The sequence below is a fragment of the Pleurodeles waltl genome, chromosome 3_1 (genome assembly GCF_031143425.1).
Source record: "Pleurodeles waltl isolate 20211129_DDA chromosome 3_1, aPleWal1.hap1.20221129, whole genome shotgun sequence".
Classification (NCBI taxonomy): Eukaryota; Metazoa; Chordata; class Amphibia; order Caudata; family Salamandridae; genus Pleurodeles; species Pleurodeles waltl.
This window is the reverse complement of record NC_090440.1, coordinates 1,781,796,362-1,781,813,115: the sequence shown is the minus strand read 5'-3', so window position 1 is coordinate 1,781,813,115 and position 16,754 is coordinate 1,781,796,362. Positions and strand designations below refer to the sequence as shown.

The window sequence follows — 16,754 nt, the reverse complement described above, 5'->3', positions numbered from 1 at the left end:
GGCCACCCCAGTGCTTCCCGGAGTGACCTGTTATTGTGGTCCTGACCCTTGCCCAAAACCCATCTTAAATCTACAAGATTGGTCCTGTGGGTCATCATACAGTGCTTGTTTGTTGAATGTGTTTTCCTTCCATAGGTTAACGTTGAAGAACTCTGAAAGTGTCAATTTTTGCAACTAAAAAGAATTCATGCTTAAAAACGTACTTACCTTATAATGACGTTCTTGGGTTTAAAGGATATAAAAAAAGAAGTTTTGGTCTCAGATTTATTTTTTATGTGTGTTTCATTTATTGCCTCTGTGAGTACAACAAATGCTTAGCACTACTTAAGTATAACTGCTCGCCCACACTACCACAAAATAAAGCATTAGCCCTATCTACTTTTGCCTCTGCAAGCCAATTGGGGATCCACTGGACTCCCTGCACGGTGTACTTCTTTTTAGTGTGCCATATAGAGAGCCAGCTTCTTATACTCCTACACCCATACCTTCTGCCCTTTTTGGTAATCCACCAGTGTAGCCTTTTGGTCAAACCATTGCTTCTGGAGCTCTGGGCTTGCCTCAAGATGTTTGCTTGCTTTCTTCATGTACTCAGCCATCCTAGAACATAGGCCAAGCACATAGTCCACTTCATCTTGTTTGGGCTCTTTGAGAGGTCTCTTCCAGCCTTCCCTCACTAGAATTAGTGGTCCCCTAACAAGAAGGCCAAATAAAAGTTTGAAGGGACTAAAGCTCACTCTCATTTGAGGCACCTCTGTGTAGGCAAAAAGCTGGCATGTTCGAAGAACCATCTCCTGAGTTTTTCAGGGGGCCCGATGATCATGCCTTTCATGGTTTAATTGAACCTTTCAACTAAACCATGTGTTTGAGAATGGTATGGGGTTGTGAACTTATAAGTCACACCACTTTCCTTCCACATTGCTGTAAGGTAAGCAAACATGAAGTTTGTACCTCTGTCTAAAATCACCACATTTGGAAGGCCCATGCTAGAAAAAAACACTGCTGAGGGCCCTGGCAGCTGCATGTGCAGTGGCAGTCATAAGGAAAATTGCCTCAAGGTACCTGGTGGCATGATCCACTACTCCCAGTATAAATCTGCTCCTTGATGCTGTTGGAGGGTACCGGGGCCTACAATGTCGATCCCTTCACTTATGAAGGGTACCCCAACCACTGTTAGTGGAATTATTGGGGCCACTGGCCTGACAAGAGACACATGAGTTACACAACTCCTTTACTTTCTGGGATATACCTGGCCAGTAGAAGTGTTTCACCTACCTACTCCTAGATTTGGCTTGGTCAGGATGCCCAACTAGGGGGATGTCAAGGGCCAGTTTGAGTAAGAACTTCGTGCACTGCTGAGGTACTGACACTCTCCTAGTGGCACCTGGTTTGGGGTCTCTGGCCACAATGTAAAGGAGCCCATCCTCCCAATAGGTCCTGTGGGAGCCACTGACATCTCCCTTTTCCTGGTCAGCAGCATGCTGTCTCATGGTTTCAAGAGTGGGACTGGTCATCTGTCCCTGGCAAAGATCTTACTGATAGGGTCCCCCAGGGCCTAGGAGCTCTGCCATGTAAGGCCCAAGCTCATGAGGCTCAGTTCTCTCAAGGGCTGACAGGTTTTGTCCCTGGGGAGAGGGGACCTGCACTTGTGTCTCTTCAGAAGTTGGTTTACCACACTTCTTGCCTTTCCTCTTGGAGGGTTGGGCTTTGTTTCCAGGCTCTAACACCCCTTTTTCACCCTGGGCTCTTCTCTATGCTCTGGGTTTTACACCTAAATATTCAGGTATTCCCAGCATGGCCTCACGGGTTTTCATGTCTACCTCAGCCCATGCTGAGGTCTCAAGATAATTCCCCAACTGCAACTGGAACTGCAGGGGACACCACCACCTTCTTCTGGCCAGTAACCCCTCCCTACTCAATTGCCATGGGAAGGATTTCGACAATGTTGTCAGCATGGATAACTGGATAAGTTTGTCTAGCTTTATATATTGGTCTGAGTAATACCACTTTTTCAGTCACCATGGCGACGCTCGCACCTTTATCCCACAGTGCTTCAATTTCAACCCCATTGATGTGTGGCCTTTGTCTGTAATTTTCCAGGTTACTGGGCCAGATAGTCCGGGTAGCTTCATCCACCCCACCCTGTGAGACTAAGGTTGGTTGATCCTGTAAGAGTCCACTAAGGATCCCTTCTGGAGACTCATCACCCCAGCAGTAACTGAGGGTGAACAAGAGGGGGCTTTTTTGAGACAAGAAGAGTCCCCAGTTCGGGATCCATTGGCCTTACAATTGAAACACCCAGGGTTTTTTTGGATCCCAATTCTTACTGTGGTACCCAACCTTTGATTGGGAAGTGTCTCGGGCCCAGCCTCCTGAGAAGATTTTTGGGGCCTTTAGAAGACTCTAGGTTTTTCCCCTTTGTGCCCACTGTCTTTTCCCTGTGAGGATTAGCAACACCTTTCTTTTGGTCGACCGCCACCATGGGTCTTCTTGGGCACCCTTGTTTTTAACCCAGTGGTCTGCCTTCTTCCTCAGCTTTTCTGAAGTACAGCTACTCAAGATACTCCTTCATATTCAAATTATAGAGCCTTCCTAATCATTCACCTTAGTACACTTGAACCAGCCTCCCAGTGTCTTAACTAAAAAGTCTACCAAAGCCACCCAGGACTCAACCAAGGCTTTGTGACTCTCCCTGGATTTTATTCTGTACTCCTCAGTTGTGAGTCCACAGTCCTCAATCAGGGTATCCTTCATGAGGTCATAGGACTCAGCTTCACCTTCTTCCTCTCTCAGTGTCAGGAGTCTATCACTGCACTTTCCTGAGAAAAGCTCCCACAGTAGAGAGTTCCAGTGCCTTTGGGGGAACCCTTCTCATTTTACAAGCCTTCTTAAAAGCTGTACACCACTTTGTAATGTAGTTTCCCTCAACATAGTTGGGGACAATCCCTTTTGGGATCGAATGTTTCTTTGGGTATTTTGGGATCAAAAGTTTCCTTTTCTCTCTAGTTATTTTGCTGCCACCTCTCAGGGTTCTAACCCCATCTCATCCCACTTTCTTTGTAGCCTAAATTGTGGCTTCATCGGCTGCTCTTCTGGTTAGTCTCTCAAGGATGACCTGCTCATCCTTTAGCTCCTCTCTGTGCCTGGAGGAAACTGCCCTATCCTCAGTTGGAGGAGGCACTCTGGGCACAGTCTTAGGGTATAGATGAGGGGGGTACCTCATCACGTTCCATATCCAGGTGTGGTGGACCATCTCGATTTTTATGATCACTGCCCACCTCACTCTCTGGGGTGGTGTCAGGATCCTCACCTAAGTGAAGGGCATAAAACTCTGTAAGTAGCTCCTGGAGGTGGCCTGCGTAGGGTTTGAGCCTGTTTTGATTTTGCTGACCTTACAGAGGTTCCTTAGCTGCTGCACAGACAGTTGCAGGTAAGGGGTCAGGTTGAGCTATACAACCCTATCCACTGTGCCAGACATCTTTTTTTTAAAGTAGTTGAGACTTTCTTAGTACTCTGGAAAAAGAGGATACTAAGCAGTTTTTGCAGGGCTAACTAACTAGAGAAACGTTTTAGATTTACAATACAGTTAGGGGGACTTACTGGTCAGGTTAGAAATTTAGAAAAATCAAAAAGATTGGAAAAATGTTTTTGGTTCTAAAGTCAATTGTGAGTTTCTTTGTGGAAACTCTTATTGCCACTGTGGTATCAGCAAAAGCAAAGTCTTATAACACACCACTAAACCATCAATGTCAAAAGCTGGCCATATATGTAGTGCACTAATGTACTGGGGCACTATGCATATAGTCCAGGCAACCCTTATTGGTTTACAGGGTTTCAAATGACAGTTTCAAAAGCTCTCTTTTGTGGTAGTGTGGGCGGGCAGTTATTCTTATCAGAAGGTAGTGCTAAGCATTTGTTGTACTCACAGAGGCAACAATTAATACACACACTCAATAAGGAACTCAGGACCAATTGTTAGAAAAATAGATATTTTGTTTATATTATGTTTGAATAATAGAAAACTGCTGCAGGAAAAAATACTGATGCCGTTTTAAAGAGAAATAGCAAAATGCTGGTAGTTTCTATATAGCAGTAATGCAAACCTACGGAGAGAAACACATGTACACCATATGAGCATTCAACAGCGACTTACAGGACTAGTTCTCAGGAGTAAATGTAAGTCCATGAACTGTCCAAGGCAGCACCAAAAGATCACCTCAGGGACTCTGGGGCATCTGGTAGTAGAGGTGCTTTATGACGTTGGGTGCCTTGTTGGTTTCAATGGGAGATGGTCCTAGAGGAAAGAAGCTGCATGTGAGGACTGGGGGTCCAGTCTGACTGAACCAACAGGGGTGCTCAAGTCTTGAATTGCTCAGGGACGTATGGACACTGGTGGTCCTTTTCTCCTCGATCCTGGACAGCTGGATACAGAGGTGTCCAGGACCATCTGGTTTCTTTTATCAGCAACAGTTGTGGTAAGGGGGTGCTGCATAGTGAGACTGCAGGTAAGGACTGGGGGAACAGTCTGCCTAAACCTACAGGTGGGCTTGTGTCTCAGGCGGCTCGGGATGTAGGGACACTGTTGATCCTCTTCTCCTCGGTCAGGTGCAGAGGTGTACTGGACCACTGGGAAATCCGTCAAAGGAAGTGGCTGCTGGCAGCTTTGGAGAGTCCACATTTGAAACACTCAAGTTGAGCTTGTGTCCTGGAGGGCTGGGAAACCATGCTGGCACTGTTGGCCCACTTCAACTTGGACTAGAGGACACAGGTGCAGTGTGCTGTCCAGTGTCGGTATTTTGGTGGTCTGGTGTTCTCAGGATTTGTCTTGGGTGCTTGCAAAGTGGAGGGAAGTAGCTCTGCTACTCTACAGGAGATCCTGGTGCTTTTTAGAAGTGCATGCAGTCCACCCAGGCTTCTGGATGCAAAGCAGCTGCAGAACAGGATGACTTTGGGGCAGTGGGTGAGCACTGCAGGCAGGCTGGCAGAGGCTGGGCAAAGTCAGTAGCTGCTTCTCTGTTCTTGTTTTTCGTGGCTCTTTGGTGTCCTCCTTCTTTTTAGGTCCAGAGAATCTGTCTTCTTGTGTCAGGGAGTCCTCTAAATACTGTATTTAGAGGTATTTAGGAGTGTGTAAGGTAGTAGACAATGAGCTACTTATCCTTTGAGTGCCTACACCCCCTATATGACCACTTCCTGTGGGGAGTGGGCATGGTCCTATCCCAGAAGACCTAGTTCCAACCAAAAACAAGAGGGCGGAACCCTTCCTTGAATATCCACCTTGGGTTGCCACCTAAGGTGTGTGGTTAGCCCAGAGGTGGCACACGCCTACTGACTGTCTAAGTTTCTCACCTATCCTGGTGCAAAACTGGCCTCATGGCAGGGGGTGGCTGCACCCACATCTAGGGAAGCCGAAGGTGTCAGGATCTTTGAAGACCCTGGCCTTGGTATGCAGATCTGCTAGCCATCCTGCTGTAATGGATGGTAGACCCCCTCTTCAGAGAGCAGGCATTGTTTCTGACCTCTGAGAGCACGGGCTGTCACCTCCAGGGGGTAAGAAACCAGTCTGGTGGTGGCAGACTGGTCAAAACTAGCCAGTCCATACACCAAGAGACTAGTGGCATTCAGGGAGCGCCTCTTGGGTGCCCTCTGGGTGCATGTCGTAATAATTCCAAGGCTGGCATCAACCTGGGTTTATTAAGACAAGGTGTTTGATACCAAACGCCATAGGGTTCAGGGAAGCCATTATGTGATTAGGTCACTTGTGTTGGCGAGTGTTGTGCACTGACCTTAAAATGGCTTCCCTGTTCACTTGCAGTGTTCAGCAATGGAACTAAAAAGTCATAGGGGCATATCTGCTCATGCGGATATGTCCACAATGCAAGTATAATGCACTGTGGCTTAGTGCTCCTAGGTCTGCTTTAGGGGTGACGTACATATACTTAGATGCAGTGATAGGTACATGGTACACCAAGGGTGTGCCATGTTGTGTTTTCACATGGCCTGCACCAGGACACCCAGACTGCAATGGCAGCTGTGTGCATCTTGTTTTAGGGCAGTCCCTGAGAGTGGCACAATATGTGCTGCAGTCCTTAGGGACCCTTCTCATCTGCCCATGCCCTCTGTACCAGGGATACCACTTACTAGGGACTTACATAGGTAGAGGAGTGTGCCAATTGTACACAATGTTACCTGTTTTTGGGGTAAGGCACTGGGAACCTGTTTTGCAGGGACACAGTGCACCTCAGTCGAAAAACCTCCGTACCAGTGGGCAAAAATGTGGGGGATGATCATGTAAAAAGTTCACTTTCCTACAGCAGCTAATCACCCAACAGAGTATCCAGAAAGCAGTGGTAGCGAGGGGAAAAGCAAGAAGACACCCAAAAAAACAGGGAAAACAGTATGGAGAGAGCAGTAAACATGAGGGAAAAGCAAGGATCGCCGATTGCGCCAACACCATAGCCTCCCTCAAAAAGAATAGCACCCACGCAGAGGAAGCCAGCTGGTTCACCCCCGAACTCCGGGAATCTAGACGCACTTGTCGCCACCTCGCAAAAATCTGGAGAAACACCAAATCCACAGAAGCCCATAGCAACTTCAAAGCTGCCACCACCAACTCATCAGAAACACCAGAAAAAAGCTATGCAAGACAGAATCTCCTCACACAACAGCAAAGAACTCTTCAGCATCATCAAGGAGTTCGCCCAACCCAACAGCGAAGCAACAGACATCCCACCCTCACAGGACCTTTGCGACAGACTCAACACCTACTACCACCACCACAAAATCAAGACTATCTATGACCGTTTCAGCAAGGACAACCGATGCACAGAACCCCCTCTACCAATACCCGACATCAACAAGCCAACAATCACCACCTGGACTCATCTCCCCACGAAGATACGCTGAGAACAATGAGATCCATACAGTCTGGGCCCCCACAGACCCAGGGCCCCACCACATTTTCAACAGAGCCACAGACACCATTGCCCCCAAGCTCCACCTCACCATCAACCGCTTGCTAGCTGCTGCCACCTTCCCTGACAACTGGAAACATGCTGAGATCAACCCCCTCCTCAAGAAACCCTCAGCTGACCCCACCGACCTCAAAAACTTCAGACCCATCTCCCTACTCCCATTTCCTGCGAAAGACATCAACAAATCATCCAACAGCCAACTCGCCACGTCTATAGAAGACCACAACATCCCCGACATCTCCCAATCCGGATTCAGGAAAAACCATAGCACTGAAACAGCCCTCCTCGCCACAACAGACAACATCCGCTCCCTGATGGACAAGAAAGAGATGGCGGCACTCATCCTACTAGACCTCTTTGCGGCCTTCGACACAGTCTCCCTTCATACCCTGATAAGAAGACTCCACAAAGTTGGCATCAGAGACAAGGCCCTCAACTGGATCCAATCCTTTCTCTCCGGCAGAACTCAATGAGTGAGACTCGCCCTCTTCCTTGCAGACCCCACACCCAACACCTGCAGAGTGCCACAAGGATCCTCCCTCAGCCCCACATTATTTAAGGTCTACATGGCCCCGCTAGCCACCCTCGTCAGAAGCTATGGAATCAATATCATCTCCTACAACAACGACACCCAACTCATCCTGTCCCTCTCCAACAAACCCTACAAAGCCAGACACAACTTCCACGAAGGCATGGAAGCAGTCACCAACTAGATGAGATACAACTGCCTTCAACTCAAAGCAAACAAGACAGAAGTACTAATCATGGGCCCTCAACCCGCAACCTTGGAATCATCCTGGACTCCAACCTCAGCATGAACCAGCAAATCAATTCAGTCAACTCCACCTGCTTCCGCACCCACCGTCTCCTACACAAGTCCTTGAAGTGGATCCCCCTCAAACATAGAAAGACTTTCACACACGCCCTGATCGCTAGCAGACTGGACTACGGCAACACACTCTACGCTGGAATCGACAATAAACTCACCCACAAGCTACAAAACATCCAGAACGCCGCTGCCAGACTGGTCCTTGACCTACCTTGATGCTGCCACATCTCACATCACCTACGTACACTACACTGGCTTCCCATAGAAAAAAGGATCACCTTCAAGATCCTCACCCACACACACAAAGCCCTCCACAACACCGGACCAGCCTACCTGAACCAGCATCTCAAATTACACGTACCCCACAGGGCCCTACGCTCAGCCCAGCTCTCTCTCGCAGAAGTACCCTGCATTAGGTAAACCAGAACAGGGGGATGCTCCTTTTTCTGCCTTGCAGCCACCGCCCTCGTGCCTCGAGACCCTAACGGGTGAGTAGTTGCGCTTTACAAGCATTGATTGATTGATTGAAGGAGAAGGTACACAAAAAGCAGGGGAAAAAGCAAGGCGAAAGCATTAAAAATGAGGGAGAAGAAAGGAGAAGACAAACAAAAAACAGGGGGAAACTAAGAAGAAAACGGTGAAAATGAGGGAAAAGCAAGGAGAGGGCAAACAAAAACAGGAGAAAAATCAATGAGAAAGCAGTGAAAATTAGGAAAACCAAGGAGAAGGAACACAAAAAATGGGAAAAGCAAGGAGAAAGTGGTGAGAATGAGGGAAAAGCAAGGAGAAGGCACACAAAAAGCAGGGTAAAAGCAAGGTGAAAGCAGTGAGAATGAGGGGAAAAGCAAGGAGAAGGCACACAAAAAAACAGGAAACGGGAGCAAGAGCGACGCAGCAGCACGGGGAGAGCTGGGCCTGGGACATACAACCTTATCCTCTGTACAATAGGTTCTTCTCTATTTTCGTTCTAGGTGTTTGCATCTTGTTTTTTCAAGTCCTAACCAAATCAACAACCAGGGAGCCCTATATCTGCTCTTATGTAAGTTCCGCTGGACTCGCTGGTCTTATTTACTCATTGAATTGTCTAGCCATGAAAATAGAGCTTGCACTTCCATGTCACCAAAAAGAACGGGGCATAAAGTTTGTAGGTTATGGATAAAATCTGTCGGATTACATTTTCAAATTATAAGGTTAACATCGGTTCTGCCTACTAAATTAGATCTAAAGTCAGCCGGACTGAAGTTTTTAAATTGGTGGTCAGTTCAAGGCAATTCAGTTCATTCTTTTATTCTAAGGTTGTATGGGTTGGGGGAAATTAAATTTAGTGTGTGTCCAGCTAGATGTGTATGTTCTTGGATTTATAGCTTCAGGTCAAGGCGTTAAATGTGCCTCGCAGAGATTGAAAGATAACATCGTAACCAAATGAATGGTAAATTCTCCCAGCGCTTGGAAAGAAGAAAATTGAACACAATGTTGTGCAATGATGTCTCCCAGTGATTCAATGAAATAGATGGACCAGAATCTATGTAAATTAGAACTCCCAGATAGGAGCTTTCCTATGCAGTTTTCATACAGAAGCCTAAACCTTATGCACCTAATAAAACCATCAAGGTAAAAGTGCACTGATAGATATCCCGGTAAGATGAAGGCTTACATATCCATCAGGCACAGCATCTGCTATGTCGGGATTAGAGGCTTCATTCATTAAGCCATGTTTCAGTAATAATCAGGACACCTTGCCTAGTATCTATAATAACAAAACATTCATTTCATGAGCATGCTTGACCATGGATCGAGCATTGATGAGCCCCCCCCCCCCCCCCCCCCCCAGAGGCAACAATTAATACACACACTCAATAAGGAACTCAGGACCAATTGTTAGAAAAATAGATATTTTGTTTATATTATGTTTGAATAATAGAAAACTGCTGCAGGAAAAAATACTGATGCCGTTTTAAAGAGAAATAGCAAAATGCTGGTAGTTTCTATATAGCAGTAATGCAAACCCACGGAGAGAAACACATGTACACCATATGAGCATTCAACAGCGACTTACAGGACTAGTTCTCAGGAGTAAATGTAAGTCCATGAACTGTCCAAGGCAGCACCAAAAGATCACCTCAGGGACTCTGGGGCATCTGGTAGTAGAGGTGCTTTATGACGTTGGGTGCCTTGTTGGTTTCAATGGGAGATGGTCCTAGAGGAAAGAAGCTGCATGTGAGGACTGGGGGTCCAGTCTGACTGAACCAACAGGGGTGCTCAAGTCTTGAATTGCTCAGGAACGTATGGACACTGGTGGTCCTTTTCTCCTCGATCCTGGACAGCTGGATACAGAGGTGTCCAGGACCATCTGGTTTCTTTTATCAGCAACAGTTGTGGTAAGGGGGTGCTGCATAGTGAGACTGCAGGTAAGGACTGGGGGAACAGTCTGCCTAAACCTACAGGTGGGCTTGTGTCTCAGGAGGCTCTGGATGTAGGGACACTGTTGATCCTCTTCTCCTCGGTCAGGTGCAGAGGTGTACTGGACCACTGGGAAATCCGTCAAATGAAGTGGCTGCTGGCAGCTTTGGAGAGTCCACATTTGAAACACTCAAGTTGAGCTTGTGTCCTGGAGGGCTGGGAAACCATGCTGGCACTGTTGGCCCACTTCAACTTGGACTAGAGGACACAGGTGCAGTGTGCTGTCCAGTGTCGGTATTTTTGTGGTCTGGTGTTCTCAGGATTTGTCTTGGGTGCTTGCAAAGTGGAGGGAAGTAGCTCTGCTACTCTACAGGAGATCCTGGTGCTTTTTAGAAGTGCATGCAGTCCACCCAGGCTTCTGGATGCAAAGCAGCTGCAGAACAGGATGACTTTGGGGCAGTGGGTGAGCACTGCAGGCAGGCTGGCAGAGGCAGGGCAAAGTCAGTAGCTGCTCCTCTGTTCTTGTTTTTCGTGGCTCTTTGGTGTCCTCCTTCTTTTTAGGTCCAGAGAATCTGTCTTCTTGTGTCAGGGAGTCCTCTAAATACTGTATTTAGAGGTATTTAGGAGTGTGTAAGGTAGTAGACAATGAGCTACTTATCCTTTGAGTGCCTACACCCCCTATATGACCACTTCCTGTGGGGAGTGGGCATGGTCCTATCCCAGAAGACCTAGTTCCAACCAAAAACAAGAGGGCGGAACCCTTCCTTGAATATCCACCTTGGGTTGCCACCTAAGGTGTGTGGTTAGCCCAGAGGTGGCACACGCCTACTGACTGTCTAAGTTTCTCACCTATCCTGGTGCAAAACTGGCCTCATGGCAGGGGGTGGCTGCACCCACATCTAGGGAAGCCAAAGGTGTCAGGATCTTTGAAGACCCTGGCCTTGGTATGCAGATCTGCTAGCCATCCTGCTGTAATGGATGGTAGACCCCCTCTTCAGAGAGCATGCATTGTTTCTGACCTCTGAGAGCACGGGCTGTCACCTCCAGGGGGTAAGAAACCAGTCTGGTGGTGGCAGACTGGTCAAAACTAGCCAGTCCATACACCAAGAGACTAGTGGCATTCAGGGAGCGCCTCTTGGGTGCCCTCTGGGTGCATGTCGTAATAAATCCAAGGCTGGCATCAACCTGGGTTTATTAAGACAAGGTGTTTGATACCAAACGCCATAGGGTTCAGGGAAGCCATTATGTGATTAGGTCACTTGTGTTGGCGAGTGTTGTGCACTGACCTTAAAATGGCTTCCCTGTTCACTTGCAGTGTTCAGCAATGGAACTAAAAAGTCATAGGGGCATATCTGATCATGCGGATATGTCCACAATGCAAGTATAATGCACTGTGGCTTAGTGCTCCTAGGTCTGCTTTAGGGGTGACGTACATATACTTAGATGCAGTGATAGGGACATGGTACACCAAGGGTGTGCCATGTTGTGTTTTCACATGGCCTGCACCAGGACACCCAGACTGCAATGGCAGCTGTGTGCATCTTGTTTTAGGGCAGTCCCTGAGAGTGGCACAATATGTGCTGCAGTCCTTAGGGACCCTTCTCATCTGCCCATGCCCTCTGTACCAGGGATACCAATTACTAGGGACTTACATAGGTAGAGGAGTGTGCCAATTGTACACAATGTTACCTGTTTTTGGGGTAAGGCACTGGGAACCTGTTTTGCAGGGACACAGTGCACCTCAGTCGAAAAACCTCCGTACCAGTGGGCAAAAATGTGGGGGATGATCATGTAAAAAGTTCACTTTCCTACAGCAGCTAATCACCCAACAGAGTATCCAGAAAGCAGTGGTAGCGAGGGGAAAAGCAAGAAGACACCCAAAAAAACAGGGAAAACAGTATGGAGAGAGCAGTAAACATGAGGGAAAAGCAAGGATCGCCGATTGCGCCAACACCATAGCCTCCCTCAAAAAGAATAGCACCCACGCAGAGGAAGCCAGCTGGTTCACCCCCGAACTCCGGGAATCTAGACGCACTTGTCGCCACCTCGCAAAAATCTGGAGAAACACCAAATCCACAGAAGCCCATAGCAACTTCAAAGCTGCCACCACCAACTCATCAGAAACACCAGAAAAAAGCTATGCAAGACAGAATCTCCTCACACAACAGCAAAGAACTCTTCAGCATCATCAAGGAGTTCGCCCAACCCAACAGCGAAGCAACAGACATCCCACCCTCACAGGACCTTTGCGACAGACTCAACACCTACTACCACCACCACAAAATCAAGACCATCTATGACCGTTTCAGCAAGGACAACCGATGCACAGAACCCCCTCTACCAATACCCGACATCAACAAGCCAACAATCACCACCTGGACTCATCTCCCCATGAAGATACGCTGAGAACAATGAGATCCATACAGTCTGGGCCCCCACAGACCCAGGGCCCCACCACATTTTCAACAGAGCCACAGACACCATTGCCCCCAAGCTCCACCTCACCATCAACCGCTTGCTAGCTGCTGCCACCTTCCCTGACAACTGGAAACACGCTGAGATCAACCCCCTCCTCAAGAAACCCTCAGCTGACCCCACCGACCTCAAAAACTTCAGACCCATCTCCCTACTCCCATTTCCTGCGAAAGACATCAACAAATCATCCAACAGCCAACTCGCCACGTCTATAGAAGACCACAACATCCCCGACATCTCCCAATCCGGATTCAGGAAAAACCATAGCACTGAAACAGCCCTCCTCGCCACAACAGACAACATCCGCTCCCTGATGGACAAGAAAGAGATGGCGGCACTCATCCTACTAGACCTCTTTGCGGCCTTCGACACAGTCTCCCTTCATACCCTGATAAGAAGACTCCACAAAGTTGGCATCAGAGACAAGGCCCTCAACTGGATCCAATCCTTTCTCTCCGGCAGAACTCAATGAGAGAGACTCGCCCTCTTCCTTGCAGACCCCACACCCAACACCTGCAGAGTGCCACAAGGATCCTCCCTCAGCCCCACATTATTTAAGGTCTACATGGCCCCGCTAGCCACCCTCGTCAGAAGCTATGGAATCAATATCATCTCCTACAACAACGACACCCAACTCATCCTGTCCCTCTCCAACAAACCCTACAAAGCCAGACACAACTTCCACGAAGACATGGAAGCAGTCACCAACTAGATGAGATACAACTGCCTTCAACTCAAAGCAAACAAGACAGAAGTACTAATCATGGGCCCTCAACCCGCAACCTTGGAATCATCCTGGACTCCAACCTCAGCATGAACCAGCAAATCAACTCAGTCAACTCCACCTGCTTCCGCACCCACCGCCTCCTACACAAGTCCTTGAAGTGGATCCCCCTCAAACATAGAAAGACTTTCACACACGCCCTGATCGCTAGCAGACTGGACTACGGCAACACACTCTACGCTGGAATCGACAATAAACTCACCCACAAGCTACAAAACATCCAGAACGCCGCTGCCAGACTGGTCCTTGACCTACCTTGATGCTGCCACATCTCGCATCACCTACGTACACTACACTGGCTTCCCATAGAAAAAAGGATCACCTTCAAGATCCTCACCCACACACACAAAGCCCTCCACAACACCGGACCAGCCTACCTGAACCAGCATCTCAAATTACACGTACCCCACAGGGCCCTACGCTCAGCCCAGCTCTCTCTCGCAGAAGTACCCTGCATTAGGTAAACCAAAACAGGGGGATGCTCCTTTTTCTGCCTTGCAGCCACCGCCCTCGTGCCTTGAGACCCTAACGGGTGAGTAGTTGCACTTTACAAGCATTGATTGATTGATTGAAGGAGAAGGTACACAAAAAGCAGGGGAAAAAGCAAGGCGAAAGCATTAAAAATGAGGGAGAAGAAAGGAGAAGACAAACAAAAAACAGGGGGAAACTAAGAAGAAAACGGTGAAAATGAGGGAAAAGCAAGGAGAGGGCAAACAAAAACAGGAGAAAAATCAAGGAGAAAGCAGTGAAAATTAGGAAAACCAAGGAGAAGGAACACAAAAAATGGGAAAAGCAAGGAGAAAGTGGTGAGAATGAGGGAAAAGCAAGGAGAAGGCACACAAAAAGCGGGGTAAAAGCAAGGTGAAAGCAGTGAGAATGAGGGGAAAAGCAAGGAGAAGGCACACAAAAAAACAGGAAACGGGAGCAAGAGCGACGCAGCAGCACGGGGAGAGCTGGGCCTGGGACATACAACCTTATCCTCTGTACAATAGGTTCTTCTCTATTTTCGTTCTAGGTGTTTGCATCTTGTTTTTTCAAGTCCTAACCAAATCAACAACCAGGGAGCCCTATATCTGCTCTTATGTAAGTTCCGCTGGACTCGCTGGTCTTATTTACTCATTGAATTGTCTAGCCATGAAAATAGAGCTTGCACTTCCATGTCACCAAAAAGAACGGGGCATAAAGTTTGTAGGTTATGGATAAAATCTGTCGGATTACATTTTCAAATTATAAGGTTAACATCGGTTCTGCCTACTAAATTAGATCTAAAGTCAGCCGGACTGAAGTTTTTAAATTGGTGGTCAGTTCAAGGCAATTCAGTTCATTCTTTTATTCTAAGGTTGTATGGGTTGGGGGAAATTAAATTTAGTGTGTGTCCAGCTAGATGTGTATGTTCTTGGATTTATAGCTTCAGGTCAAGGCGTTAAATGTGCCTCGCAGAGATTGAAAGATAACATCGTAACCAAATGAATGGTAAATTCTCCCAGCGCTTGGAAAGAAGAAAATTGAACACAATGTTGTGCAATGATGTCTCCCAGTGATTCAATGAAATAGATGGACCAGAATCTATGTAAATTAGAACTCCCAGATAGGAGCTTTCCTATGCAGTTTTCATACAGAAGCCTAAACCTTATGCACCTAATAAAACCATCAAGGTAAAAGTGCACTGATAGATATCCCGGTAAAATGAAGGCTTACATATCCATCAGGCACAGCATCTGCTATTTCGGGATTAGAGGCTTCATTAAGCCATGTTTCAGTAATAATCAGGACACCTTGCCTAGTATCTATAATAACAAAACATTCATTTCATGAGCATGCTTGACCATGGATCGAGCATTGATGAGCCCCTCCCCCCCCCCCCCGAAATATCGCTTTATTTGTAGGTTGTCACTGTCAGGTGAGTGCCTATGAACATCCACTTTTTCTTTCTCCTCAATTGAAATTAGTTTGTAACATTTACAACAACATTTAGGCCCTAGCATAGAATGAGTATGTAACTGATTTATACAGCTTACTGTATTTCCCTTCTCTTTAAAAGTCCCAGTGGAATAGGCTTTACTTTGTATTTCAGTGCCCCAGCGAGCAGCATGCCTGGCGCTGGCCGCAGCATGGATGCAAACAAAGAAAGATGGGCTTACCTTTGGCGCCCCAGCAACGCATCTGCTGCATATCTGTGCTACCGCATTACTTTAATAGGGTTCTGCCAATCACATCCCTTTAAAGACTAATTTGCTGACCGACCAAAATGACGGCTAATAATGTCCCTCTAGTGGAAAATGTTAACCGGTCGCCAGAAACACTCTGGGCAAAAATGTATTTTGTTTGCATGTGTCTTTTGCAGTAAGGGAAACCAAGGAACAGGTGACTGCTGAGGTGCTCAGGTGGCTGAGGTAATTGTTTCTGGACCTGAAACAGCTGTTGTTGATGTTGCCTCAATACGAGGGAGAGGTCCTTGTGTTTAAGTACCATTTAGGCACAAAACCTATGTTGTCAGTTGCAACAACAGCATTGGTGGTGTACTAACATTTGTAAAGCATTGGGAGAAATGTCCTTACTCTTGAAGATGTCAAGTTGTTGTCAGTCTTTCCACACTAAAGTATGGAGGGACATGATGTGCTAGATCTTCCATTTCTGCTTTAGCCCTCGTGGGTGTTCCTGCACAGATGATGCAGGAGTGTCTTCTTCGGCGCCAAAAAACAGCTGTACAGATGACTTTTATGTCACTGCATTCTCTGTCTGCAGTATCCTTCAACTACAGTCTGAGTATTAAAGATGACTGAGTGAGAAAATGTCATAGTCCTACATTGTTTTTGATGACCCACGAGTAGACTCTGTGGGTTAAGAAGACCTTTTTAGGATTTCACTTTTGCAGTACAGCTTCTACCAGATTCCCTTCAATGACAATAATTTTATACAAAACTATGACTCTTCGTTATTTTTGTATGTTGTGATTTGTGCATCGTTCAGTGTTAAAGGACATTGCATTGTTGTGTCATTATAGTCTGCAAAGGCACCACTTTTGCACATTTCAACGACTGAATACGTGTTGTATGTCCCCTGTGTGTGTTCGACCACTGTTTGTGAACACCAAATAATGGTGCAAGGTGTTTTGGTACAATGTAAAACCTCATATATCCTGTGACGTTTTGCTTATTTTGGTGGATGTATCATTCAAGACTGCCATGGCCTGGGCTTTCTTCTCCCCTATAAATTCCACTTTGGTGTTTTCCTCAGTGTTCACTTCTATTCAGTACTCACATTGTGAATGTGCAGCCTCTGCCAATATGTGGTTCAG

At 47.0% G+C, this 16,754-nt stretch overlaps 1 protein-coding gene across 3 annotated transcripts in view; it reads left to right on the top strand.

Annotated features, from left to right (window-relative positions):
• Positions 1–16,754, top strand: part of VPS8 (VPS8 subunit of CORVET complex) — a 1,496,959-nt gene that overhangs the window by 983,863 nt on the left and 496,342 nt on the right. The window lies entirely within an intron of this gene.